Source organism: Phyllostomus hastatus, unplaced genomic scaffold (assembly GCF_019186645.2).
Source record: "Phyllostomus hastatus isolate PE091 unplaced genomic scaffold, TTU_PhHast_1.1 phas_contig_348, whole genome shotgun sequence".
NCBI lineage: Eukaryota > Metazoa > Chordata > Mammalia > Chiroptera > Phyllostomidae > Phyllostomus > Phyllostomus hastatus.
The window spans coordinates 4,749,356-4,761,490 of record NW_025333860.1 but is presented as its reverse complement, the minus strand read 5'-3'; positions in this window follow the sequence as shown (position 1 = coordinate 4,761,490).

Below are 12,135 nucleotides of genomic sequence, written 5' to 3'. Positions count from 1 at the left end.
TAGTCAATGGTGTTGCCTTCCAGTTTCTACCTCCCACCTGGGTCTTATTCTTATTTAGTCTTGGTCATTAATTTCTGAATTTCTGAAAGTTACTAAACATTTTTTTTTGGCTCCTACTCATTGTGCAAAATGAAGCCAAGTTCCATGGTACTTAGGGAATCTTGAAACTTTAACATTCTTTGATGAAATAGCAGTTGGTTTTTGCCTTAAGTTCTAATTCCTCAATTACATTTTAGAATCCTTTTGGGTGAAAGCAAATGTCACTTTTTCATTTCACAAATAATGATAGCAATACTCTTTATAATTAATCAAATTGAGGCTTTTTAGTTGTTTATTACAATGAAGAAATAAAAGAATATCACTTCAAAATACATAGTGTACGCTGATTTCTGTAAGAGCAGCAAGTGATTAAAGTCTAAATTAGCAATGGAGCAGCAGCTACAAAGGTAGATAATTGGGAAAATTACTATAAATTGAAGAATTGCCCTGTGATTACAATCTTGCAAATACTTTCAATTCTTTATTGTATATAATATACAACTCTTTTTTTCTGTTTTTTTTTTTTAATGATTCTATGTGTTAATAAGTGGAAACCATACAGCAAGTATGGCAGAGAGGGCCTGCAACTAATTTATTAAACAGATTAAGTTTTCAGGTTACGGAATGTAATTACTCTAGTTGGTACAGACACAATTTAAATTTCACTGTCATGTCATGTGTGAATTCTTGAAGTTGAGAACATTTGAGCATAAGGTTGTAATGCAATGCATAGCCCTGTGTAAGTTATTGGCTTCTCAAATTTCACTTATTTTAAAGTAATAAATAATTCATTTCTTTGAAGATATTTCATTTAAGGTTTTATTTAGGTTAAATGAGTATATATTCAAATATTTTCCACCTTCATATTTCACACTTAGAATTTAGATTAATACTAGCTATAACATCAAATCAGTAACCTTTTGTATGGTCTATTTCCTTTACTAGTAACAAAACTTAAGTCTTCATCATCACTCTGGTAGAAAACACAAACATACAATGAAACAAAAACTGAGCAGAGGTTTAGGCCTTGACTTTTTTTTCATGCATAATCCATATGTTGAAATACTAACCCCCAAAGATAATGGGATGAGGAGGTTGGGCCTTTGGGAGGTGCTTCAGCCACAAGTATGAGCCTTTGTAAATGGTATTAGTGCACTTAGATACCCCTCACACTTTCTGTGTGGAGACACGCAGAAGGTTCCAGCTGGGAGCTAGGAAGAGGGACCTTAACAGAAAGTGACTGAGCTGGGTCCTTGATCTTGGACTTTCTAGCCTTCAGAACTATGAGCAATACATTTCTGTTGTTTATAAGCTACCTAGTCTGTGGCACTGTATTTTCTTACAGCAGCCTTAACTAACCACAACACTCATCACCAATACACTTTTCAAATCTGCTACATAAATCACATCTGTTTTGCATCGTTATTAAACCTGTGCTTTACAGAAACAACCTTTGTGTCAATGGTATTTAAACTAGATTTATTTATCTGCCTGAGTATTAGGCTTTTTAAGACTGACTGCACAATGATTTTATGATTTTATAAAGAACATGTTACTCTGTTAACCTTGACCTATTGCGTAGAGATCATTTATATAGCAAGGGCACAATTCCTTTTTTAAGGAGCTCTTCATTAATGCATGTCTTTATAAAAAATTAAGTGTGCAGTTAAGTAAATTATGAGATTATGAGAACACAGCAGTGAAAGTGTGACTCTACTAAAATTTATTTTCTTACTTTTATAGAGATGAATATTATTTTTTTTTCTTATAAGACAATGGTATATCTATAATATCTGGATTACTTTTGTTTGTTTAAAGTGTATTCCAGGCAAAATATATGATTGCTTCATAGATATTCCATATTTTAAGAACTAACAAATATATTAAAACATTTTGAGAACAGATGTTTTGCGTCAATTTTAAAATATACTTAGGTTTCATTGGGGTGCATAGGATTTTTTTTTATATACATGGAGTTTTTTATTAATATTGTTTTTATTTTATGATAAAGGCAATTTTTACTTACCCATTGATCCCCTTTTTTTCATTTTAAAACTTGTATATTTTAGGCTTATTCTTTTCTTTTTAAATTTTTATTTTAATTGTTGTTCAAGTAGAGTTTTCTGCCTTTGAATTGGTGTTTCAGAATCCCTTGGGTATAGTCCCAGCATTTGTATTACCAGGTCAAAAGGCAGTTCCATTTTTAGTTTTCTGAGGAAATTCCATATTGTTTTCCACAGTGGTTGTACCAGTCTGCATTCCCACCAACAGTGCACTAGGGCTCCCTTTTCTCCACAACCTCTCCAACACTTGTTGTTGGACCTATGCACCCCAATGTTCATGGCAGCACAATTTACAATAGCCAAATGCTGAAGGAAACTAAGTGCCCATCAGTAAATGAGTGGATCAAAAAACTATGGTACATTTACACAATGGAATACTACACAGCAGAAAGAGAGAAGGTGTTCTTACCCTTCATGACAGCATAGTTGGAACTGGAGAGCATTAAGCCAAATAAAATAATCCAGGTGGTGAAAGAGAAATACCATATAATCTCACCTATAAGTGGAACCTAATCAATAAAACAAACAAGCAAGCAAAACACAACCAGAGGCATGGAAATAAAGAACAAACCGACAGTTACCAGAGAGGAGAGGGGAGGGGGATAACAGGGGAAGAGCCATCATGGAACATGCATGAAGGACCCATGGACAAAGCCAAAGAGGGTAGGTTCGAGGGTGGGAGGCAGGATAAAAAGGGAGTCAACCATACTTGAACAACAATTTTAAAAAATCAATCAATCAGTAAAATATACTTTTAAGTCTCAAAAAGTTGACCTCTAATTTTCACATGCACTTTTATAACAAAATGAACACTTGCCACTGCCAATATTTTTACTTGCCTAAAATAAAATTTATCTTTGTTTTAGCCTGATTTGTTAAGATCTGAAAATACCAGAACCATGCTTCTTTGCCCAGATAATGTAATAGTTGTATAGGAACTACTTAGCATGAGAAGCAGAAAAATAAAAATGACTTGAAATTTAAAATTAGTTCCTTTTTCTCTTGCTATTTATTCTGCCTAACCTATAATTTGCTTCTTTGAATGCATGATAAAATACAACCTCTAATCATCTCAGATAAAACAAATCTTATACAATGTGAATGTTTTGATAATATCAATATGAGAGTGCTATATACTGTGCACTTATAGATGGGATTTTATACCAGGGTCAATTTGGTTCATTGTTTTCCTTTCTTTTTCTTTTTTTGTCGTTATTGCTATTGTTGTTTGTTTTTTTTGCTTTGAAGAATGTGTTAAAATTCTTCCTTCTACTAGACTAAAATCCTTCTTGTTACTTCTACACATTTTCTATTTTCTTTGAATAAAGCCAAGCATAATTCTCGTCCAAGCATTTTCAAGTAGTATTATTAAATAATGAGATATTTATTCTAGAGAATAATTATTTTCAGTTTTTTCAATAGTTCATCCTCATTCCAAAACTGTGAAAATACCTTTCATTAAATCTAAGTCTGAGATATTTTTATACCTCTTGATGGCTGTTCATAATTTTATCAGCCTGGGTCCTGGAGTGAGGGTGTCACAAAAGAGAGACTCCCTCACAAACATGTGAGTAACATGATGTGAAATAATAATAAATAATCCCTCTGGCTTCAAGTCACAGAGATGTGGGGTGCAGGCCATGTGCACATGTATGCACGTCATGAGCTCTTATTGCTGTATATCTGATCAAGATAGGTTTCACAACAAAATGTTCATTAATAGAAAAAAATGTAATTTCTTGCTCATACAGTGTGTCTAATGTGGGTTTTCAGGGCAGCTTTGTTCACCATCATAACTCAGAGACACAGGCTGGTGGAGGTCCATCTTGACACAAGTTTCATCATCTTGTGCCAGGAAAAGTGAGTTGGGGGAAGCTTAGAGTAATATGTTGTCCAGAAGTGACACAACATTTTTTTTCATATTTCATTGGCAAAAGAAATGAAATCACACAATTACATCTAACTTCAAATTGATGGGAAGTCTGAATTATCTCTTAGTGATTTGGTGTAATCACCACATTGTTTAAAACCTCCTTTGGATGATAGTGAAGAAGTTCGGAAATATATGTCTTTGAATCCTCTTTAGAAAGCAGAAGAGAAGCAAAGGTCATTATTCCCTGGAAGTGGTTACAAGCACACAGTGAACAGCTGTGAGATTCACAGCTGCTTCTTGGTGACAACTGAGAACAACATCACTGCCAACTGAGATAAAGAGAGGGAGGTTTCTTCAGAAATTCCTTTAAGAGGCAATAGTTTCCAGATAGCTTTTGACAAACACGTTCTTCAGTATGTCCTGCTAAGGTGTTCAGGTTTGCTTCTTTAACCTTATGGTGGCAACCTTCTCTGCCTTTTCACAAAAACTTTCCTGTGCTTTGCTTCCTTGTCTTCTCCATATGCACAATAAACCTTAATTTCTGCATTATTTTATATTCAGAATATTTAATATCACTGTTTTCCTGATGAAACACATATTGATACAGCAGACACATGCCATCTATCATGTTCTCATGAGGAGGATATTTATGATCAGCCCCAATGACTACAGCATATACTATTTTCCCACAGATAAACTATATTATTTTATCTCAAATACTAACAGCCAAGACCATTCAATTGGGAAAGGTCAGTTTTGTCAACAAATGGCACTCAGAAAACTAAATATTCACATGCATAAGAATGAAGTTGGACACTTATATAACAACATATAAAAAATAACTCAAAATGGATCAAAGACCTAAATGAAAGACCCAGAACTATAAAACTCTTAGAATAAAACATAGCTCAAAAGCTTCACAATGTTAGATTTGGCAATGATTTTTGGATATGTCACCAAACACAGAGGAAACAGAAGAAAAAATGGACAATTTGGACAAATAAAAATATTGAAAAATGTAAAAATTTTGCATCAAAAGACAAAATCAACAGAATAAGAAGACAACCCACAGAATAAGAGAAAAATATTTGTAAATGTTATATCTGATAAAGGTTTATTACTCAAAATATGTGGAGAACTCCTAAAACTCAAAATATAAAAACAAAACAACCTGATTCAAAAAAAATTGGCAAAATGTCTTAGATATTTCACAAAGGAAGAAATACAAATCATCAATAAACACATGAAAAGATGTTTATCATTACTAATCAATAAGTAAATGCAATTCAAACCTACAATGACATGCCACCTCACACCCCTTAGGATGGCTATTATAAAAAAGAAAAATCCCACAAAACAAGAAAATAACAAGTGTTGATGACAAAGTGAACAGATTGGAACACTTATTCAGTGTTGGTGGAAATGTAAATAATACAGCTGCTATGAAAAACTGTGTGGTGGTTCTTCAAAAAATATTAAAAATAGAATTACCATATGATCCAGCAGTACTACTTCTGGGGTATCTACCCCAAAGAATTGAAAACAGAGTATCAAAGATGCCCATGTACACCACATTCACAGCAGTATTATTCCAAATAGCTAAAACATGAAAGCAACCCAACTGTCCATCAGCAGATGAATGAATAAGCAAAATGTGGTACATACATGCAATGGGATATCACTTAAAAGAAAAACACATTCTTACATATGCTGCAACATAAACAAAACTTGAGGATATTATGCTAAGTGAAATAAGCCAGTTTTAAAAAAAACAACATATACTATGTGATTCTATCTATGTGAGGGGCTTAGAGAAGCCAAAATCATAAAGACATAAAGTAAAATGGCGGATGCCAGTGGTTAAAGTAAAGGAGAAATAATATTTAATAGTTATAGAGTTTTAGTTTTACAAGGTAGAAAGAATTCTGGAGATGGATGGTAGAAATGATAACACATTGTTATGAATGTAATCAACACCACTAAACTATGCAACAAAAAATGGTTAAAATGTAACTTGTATGTTATGTGTATTTTACCACAATAAAAAAATTGATACAAACACCAAGCCTCATGGACTCAAATTATAAGGTCACACATTGGTTCTATGAGTGATAGTAACTTGAACTAGAGATGAATAATGCAGATATTTTATATCAGATTCAGGTCCACACACTGAAAATAGCAATATAAAACAAAAACAGAAGTGATCTGCCTCACAGACAGCCATATACAACTGTGGAATAGGTACAGGAATACAGTGACTTTTTTTTTCCTAATCCTTAGTCCTTTTCCATTGTTCTCTGTGGTCTTTGGTTTTTCTCTAGACACCATCTCAGCCCACTGACTATGTGATCATATGATTTTCATTGACAATAAAATGTTAAGACTTCCTTTAGGCAGAAGTTTTAAGGGCCAATGAACAAATCATCATACTTTCTTTTCCTCTGCTATGGTCACCTAAGTATTCTAGGTGGTGTATATTCTTCATCATTCCTGATCCTGGAGAAAGGAATGAGAAGTAGAACCCTAGACTCATGGGATAAACACATGTATTTTTACTGCAAGGCATTATAGTTTGGATGGGGTTATTACTGCAGCATAGCAAGATTATCTTGACATATACAATTATAATTGGGTCATGAAGATGGAATTGTCATGAATGGGACCAGCTATCTTGTAAGAAGACTAGATATCCAAAAGAGAAGTTGCTGGGTCATATGTTTACTTTATTATTAATTTTTGAGGTACGCCCCACACTGTTTTCCGTAGTGGCTTTATCCGTTTATATTCCCACCAACAGTAAATGAGTGTTCTTTTTTCTCCTCAACCTCTCCAGCACTTGTTATTACTTGTATTGCTGATAATAGCCATTTTAACAAGTATGAGGTAATATCTCATGGTGGTTCTGATTTGCATTTCTCTAATAGCTCATAAAGTTGAACATCTTTTCATGTATAATTTGTATGTCTTCCTGGGGGAAGTATTTATTCAGGTACTCTGCTCATTTTTTTTTTTTTTTGTTAGATTGTTCATTTGTTGGTGGTGTTGTTGAGGCATATGAGTTCTTTATATATTTTGAATATTTACCCTTTGTTGGAACTGTTGTTTGCAAATATCTTCTCTTATTCAGTTGGTTGCCTTTTGTTTTATTTAAACTTTCTTTTTCTGTGCACAAGCTTTTTAGTTTGATACAGTCCAATTCATTTATTTATTGTCTATGTTTTCTTCTACGTAATTCATTGTTTAAAGTCTTATATTTAGGTCTTTGATCCATTTTAAGTTAATTTTTGCATATGGGGAAAAACTGTAATCTAGTTTCATTTTTTTACATATGTCTTTCCAATTTTCCCAGCACCATTTATTGAGGAGGCTTTCTTTCTCCATTGTATGTTTTCAGCTGTTTTGTCAAAATTATTTGCCTGTATGTGTGAGTGTTACATATGGGCTTTTGATTTTTTCAATTGGTCTGTGTGTTTGTTTTCCTACAAAATACCATTCTGTTTTGATTATTATTACTTTATAGTATAATTTGAAGTCAAGTAGTGTGATACTCCAGCTTTTTTTCTCAGGAGTGTTTTGGCTATTCAGGGTCTTTTGTGGTTCCATACAAATCTGATGATGCTTTTGTTCTATTTCTTTTAAAAGTGCTGTTGGAGTTGTGATTGGGATTGCATTAAATCTGTATATTGCTTTGGGTAATATGGCCATTTTAACTATGGAGGTTCTTCCCATGCAAAATATCTTTCCATGTCTTTTCATCTTCTTCAAACTCTTTTAATAATATCTTATCATTTTCAATATATGGGTTCTTCACATCCTTATTAACTTTATTCCCAGGTATTTTATTATTTTGTTGCAATTGCAAAAGGAATTATTTTTTAATGAAATTTCACTGTTAGTAAATAGGAATACAATGGATTCTGCTCATTGATTTTGTGTCCTAAAACTTTACTGGATTTTTTACTGTTTCTAATAGTTTTTGGTGGTATCTTTAGGATTTTCTATATAAAGAAAAATTAAGAATACAGCTACCACATACCCAGCAACCCCTCTTTTAGGTATCTGCCTAAATTTTGAAAACATTTATTTGCAAAGATATATGCACCATTATGTTCAGTGCAGCATTGTTCATTGTGGCTAAGACATGGAAACAACCAAGTGTCCCTCAGTGGGTGATTGAATAAAGATGTGACATATATAATGGAACACAACTCGGCCATAAAAAAGATGAAGTACTGCATTTACAACAACCTGGATGGATCTTGAAAATATCATGCTAAGCAAAGTTAGACAGAAAAAGTAAAAACCCTATGACTTCACTCATATGTGGTGTGTAAAACTGAAAGCAACAAATGAACAAATAAGACAGACAAACAAACAAAAACTCATAGACACAGAAAATGGTATGGTGTTGGTTACCAGAGGAAAAGGGGATGGGGTAATAAAAGGTAGAGTAGGTCATGTGTGTGGTGATGGAAGATTTCACTTTGGGTGTTGGGCCCACAATGCAATATACAGATGATATAGCATAGACTGTACACTTGAAACCTGTATAAATTTATCAACCAATGTCACCTTAATGCATTTAATTATAATAAAAAGCTAGCTTTCCAACACATAAAGATACAACAACAACCATCTGTCAACCAGGAAGAGGGTACTTACCAAGAACCTAACCATGCTCACCCTGGCTGGTGTAGCTCAGTGGATTGAGCACCAGCCTTTGAACCAAAGGGTCCCTGGTTCAATTCCTAGTCAGGGAACATGTCTGGGTTGTGGGCCAGGTCCCCAGTAGGGGACACAGGAGAGGCAACCACACATTGATGTTTCTGTCCCTTTCTTCCTCCCACCCGTTCCCTCTGTCTAAAAATAAATAAATAAAATCTTAAAAAAAAAAACAAACAAAAAAACAACCTAACCATGCTGGCACCTTGATCGATCGATCTTGGCCTCCAGAATTGTGAGAAGTAAAAGTTTGTTGTTTAGCCATTCAGTCTACGGTAATTTGTTATATTAGCCTGAACTGACTAAGATGGAAGTTGGTTCAGAGAAATTGTGTACTATAAATAAACACATCTAAAAATGAAGAGAAGGCTTTGGAATTAACTAACAGGTGGACATGAAAATCCATGCTAGAAGTGCAGATTATTGTGAAGGGACTTTGAAATGTGATTTTGGTGGGAGTTCAGAAAGGAAAGAGGGAAGCTGTAGAGAAAGCTTCCATCTTCTTAGAGAATGCATAATCATTTACAGAATGGGGATGGAAATATAGACAGTACAGGTCATTCTGGTGAGGTCTCAGATCAAAATGAGGAACAGGTTACCGGACAATAGGGAAGGAAATCTTCGTTATAAAGTGGCAGAGAAGTTGGCTGAATTGTGTTTGTGATCCAGTCTTTTGTGAAAAACATGACTTATAAATGATGAAATTAGATGTTTACTAGACATTTTGATCCTGGCTGATTAAAAATTTAATAAAAATAAAAATATTTAAACTAATACATTTTATTTGTATATCTTTAAATATTTCATTATAATTTACATATTTAAAATTTTTATTGTATACTTGAGCTTTTTTAAATAATTGAAATAGGAATAAATTTTTTCACTAAAGTTATGGCCCGTTAAAGTTCACACTACATATACTATTTAAGAGCTAATTATCTAGAAATTTAGGACAAAACTATTTAATTTGGATGAATTTGGCAAATATGTTTTGTTTTCAGGTATCTTCTGAATGTATTTTGGATCACTATCCCTGTTACAGTTTAAACTGAAAAAAATGGAGACAATCTTGGGTTTTGACTTGGAGTGTATATATATTAAGATTACAGAAGAAATGCTATTTCAAATATTAAAATTGTAGTTACATCTAGCATTTCTTATTATTTTTAAAACAAAGAAAATAGTTACAATATCAAAATCGGTCCACACAAATTTTATTTAATCTTAACAACTATGCAGTGTAAGTAAGGGGAGTATCAAGGCTACATGTAATTAGGTGTGGATTTTATGTTAAAAATTATAACACAATAATAAAAGCGATTAAAAGACAATCTACTTGGCAATTTTCAAAAATGTCATTGAAGCCCTGGCTGGCATAGCTCAGTGGATTGAGCGCGGGCTGCTAACCAAAGTGTTGCAGGTTCGATTCCCAGTCAGGGTACATTCCTGGGTTGCAGGCCATGACCCCCGGCCACCGCACACTGATGTCTCTCTCCCTCTCTCTCCCTCTCTCTCTCTCTCTCTCTCTCCCTCCCTCCCTCCCTCCCTTCCCTCTCTAAAAATAAAATAAATATTAAAAAAAAGAGTGAATTAAAAAAAAATGTCATTGATAAAACCCTGCCCCCTTGCATGGTGGCACATTGCTTATGCTGCTGTTCCCTTGGGATGCCACTACTAGGCACAATCTGCTTTGCAGAGAAAATTGGGGTAATGAGTATATGATAAATCCACACTGAGTCAGGGACGTTAGGGGGTGAGGGACTAAGCAAAAAGGAGAAAGGACTCATGGACATGGACAACAGTGTGGTGATTGAAGGGGGTAGGGGGCATAAGGGGGCTAAATGATAATAGAAAAAATACAATAAAAACTGTAATAATAATAAAAAATATAGCTAAACTAAATTACTTGTTCTCTTTGTTTAAAACAATATAAGAAGTTACTTTAATAAAGGCTGCTATAACTCTGATATGACTATGTTTCCTTAACCAAAATCATATTCATCATAGTCTTTTCCACTGAAATGATCAAAATGCATGAATGCACAGTTGCATAAGTAAAAATTCCATTTAGAATTATTTCATAGTGGTTTGTTAGCCTGTTTAGACCTCAGTGGAATTATTTTTAACTGTATGAGAAGATGTCATGAGAATGACTGCTGAATGCATAGTGATTTAGGATGAATTTATATTTACTTATGCTCAAAATGTTTTTGAGCTTCAAGTCCACCCACCCCATTAGAAGAAAAGTTAAACTTGAAAGAGTTGTTATGAAATGTATTTCATCAATCATATATGCACATGCATTAATCTGACAAATTCATAATATTACTCAGTCTCCTGAAAATTTAATAATGAAAATCCCCAAACTTTGAATGCATGAAGAGCAGATGCATGTGTATAGATTTTTCTGTGTGCTGAAAGAAATGGCCTGAAGGTTTGATATTGCAAAGGATATTGTCAAGAATTTCAAAGGTCTATTAGAAATATAATTAATGATAAGACCCAGTTGTTAATAAATTATTAAAATGTTAAAGTCTACTTGTATGTTATTAATATCCACTGCTGGGATTTGTAATCCTTGTTAATATTTTGTCCAAAGGAAAATGCATTTTATATCAGGTCAGCATATAAACACATAAGAAATTAACATATCTGATTAATATATCTACTCACTGAGTAGAGTATGATATGAAACTGGCATATGATTTTATATCAGTTGATTGTTGTACCTCAAAAGTTGTATTTTTAATTTTTTACCTTTTTATTGTAGGTTTTGTTCACTGAAGTAATGTAAACAATGTATTACTTAAGCCAACACAGAAAGAATTCTATTTCCTACCAGTAGAAATCATGGACTATCATGTCTAATAATTATTTTTATTATATTTATTTATTTTTCCTATTTCTTAATTTAAATATTTTATTTTTATGCTATTATAGTTGTCCCAATTTTCCCCTTTTGTTCCCCTCCACCCAGCCTGCCCCCACTTTCATAGTCAATCCCCACACCGTGTGCATGTCCATAGGCCATTCACATATGTTCCTTGACTAGTCCATTCCCCTTCTTTCAACCAGTCCCCATATCCTCCCTGCTTTCTCACAGCTGTTAGTTTGTCCCATGTTTCTGTGCCTCTGGTTCCATTTCGTTCATTAGTTTATTTTGTTCATAAGATTCCAGTTATAAGTGAGATCATAAAATATTTGTCTTTCACTGAGTAGCTTATTTCACTTAGCATAATAGTTCCAGTTCCATCCATGCTGTCACAGAAGGTAAGAATTCCTTCTTTTTCACTGCCACATAGTATTCCATTTTGTAAATGTACAACAGCTTTTTCAACCTCTCATCTACTAATGGACACTTAGGCTGTTTCCAAATCTTGACTATTGTAAATAGTACTGCTATAAACATAGGGGTGCATATACTCTTTTAAATTG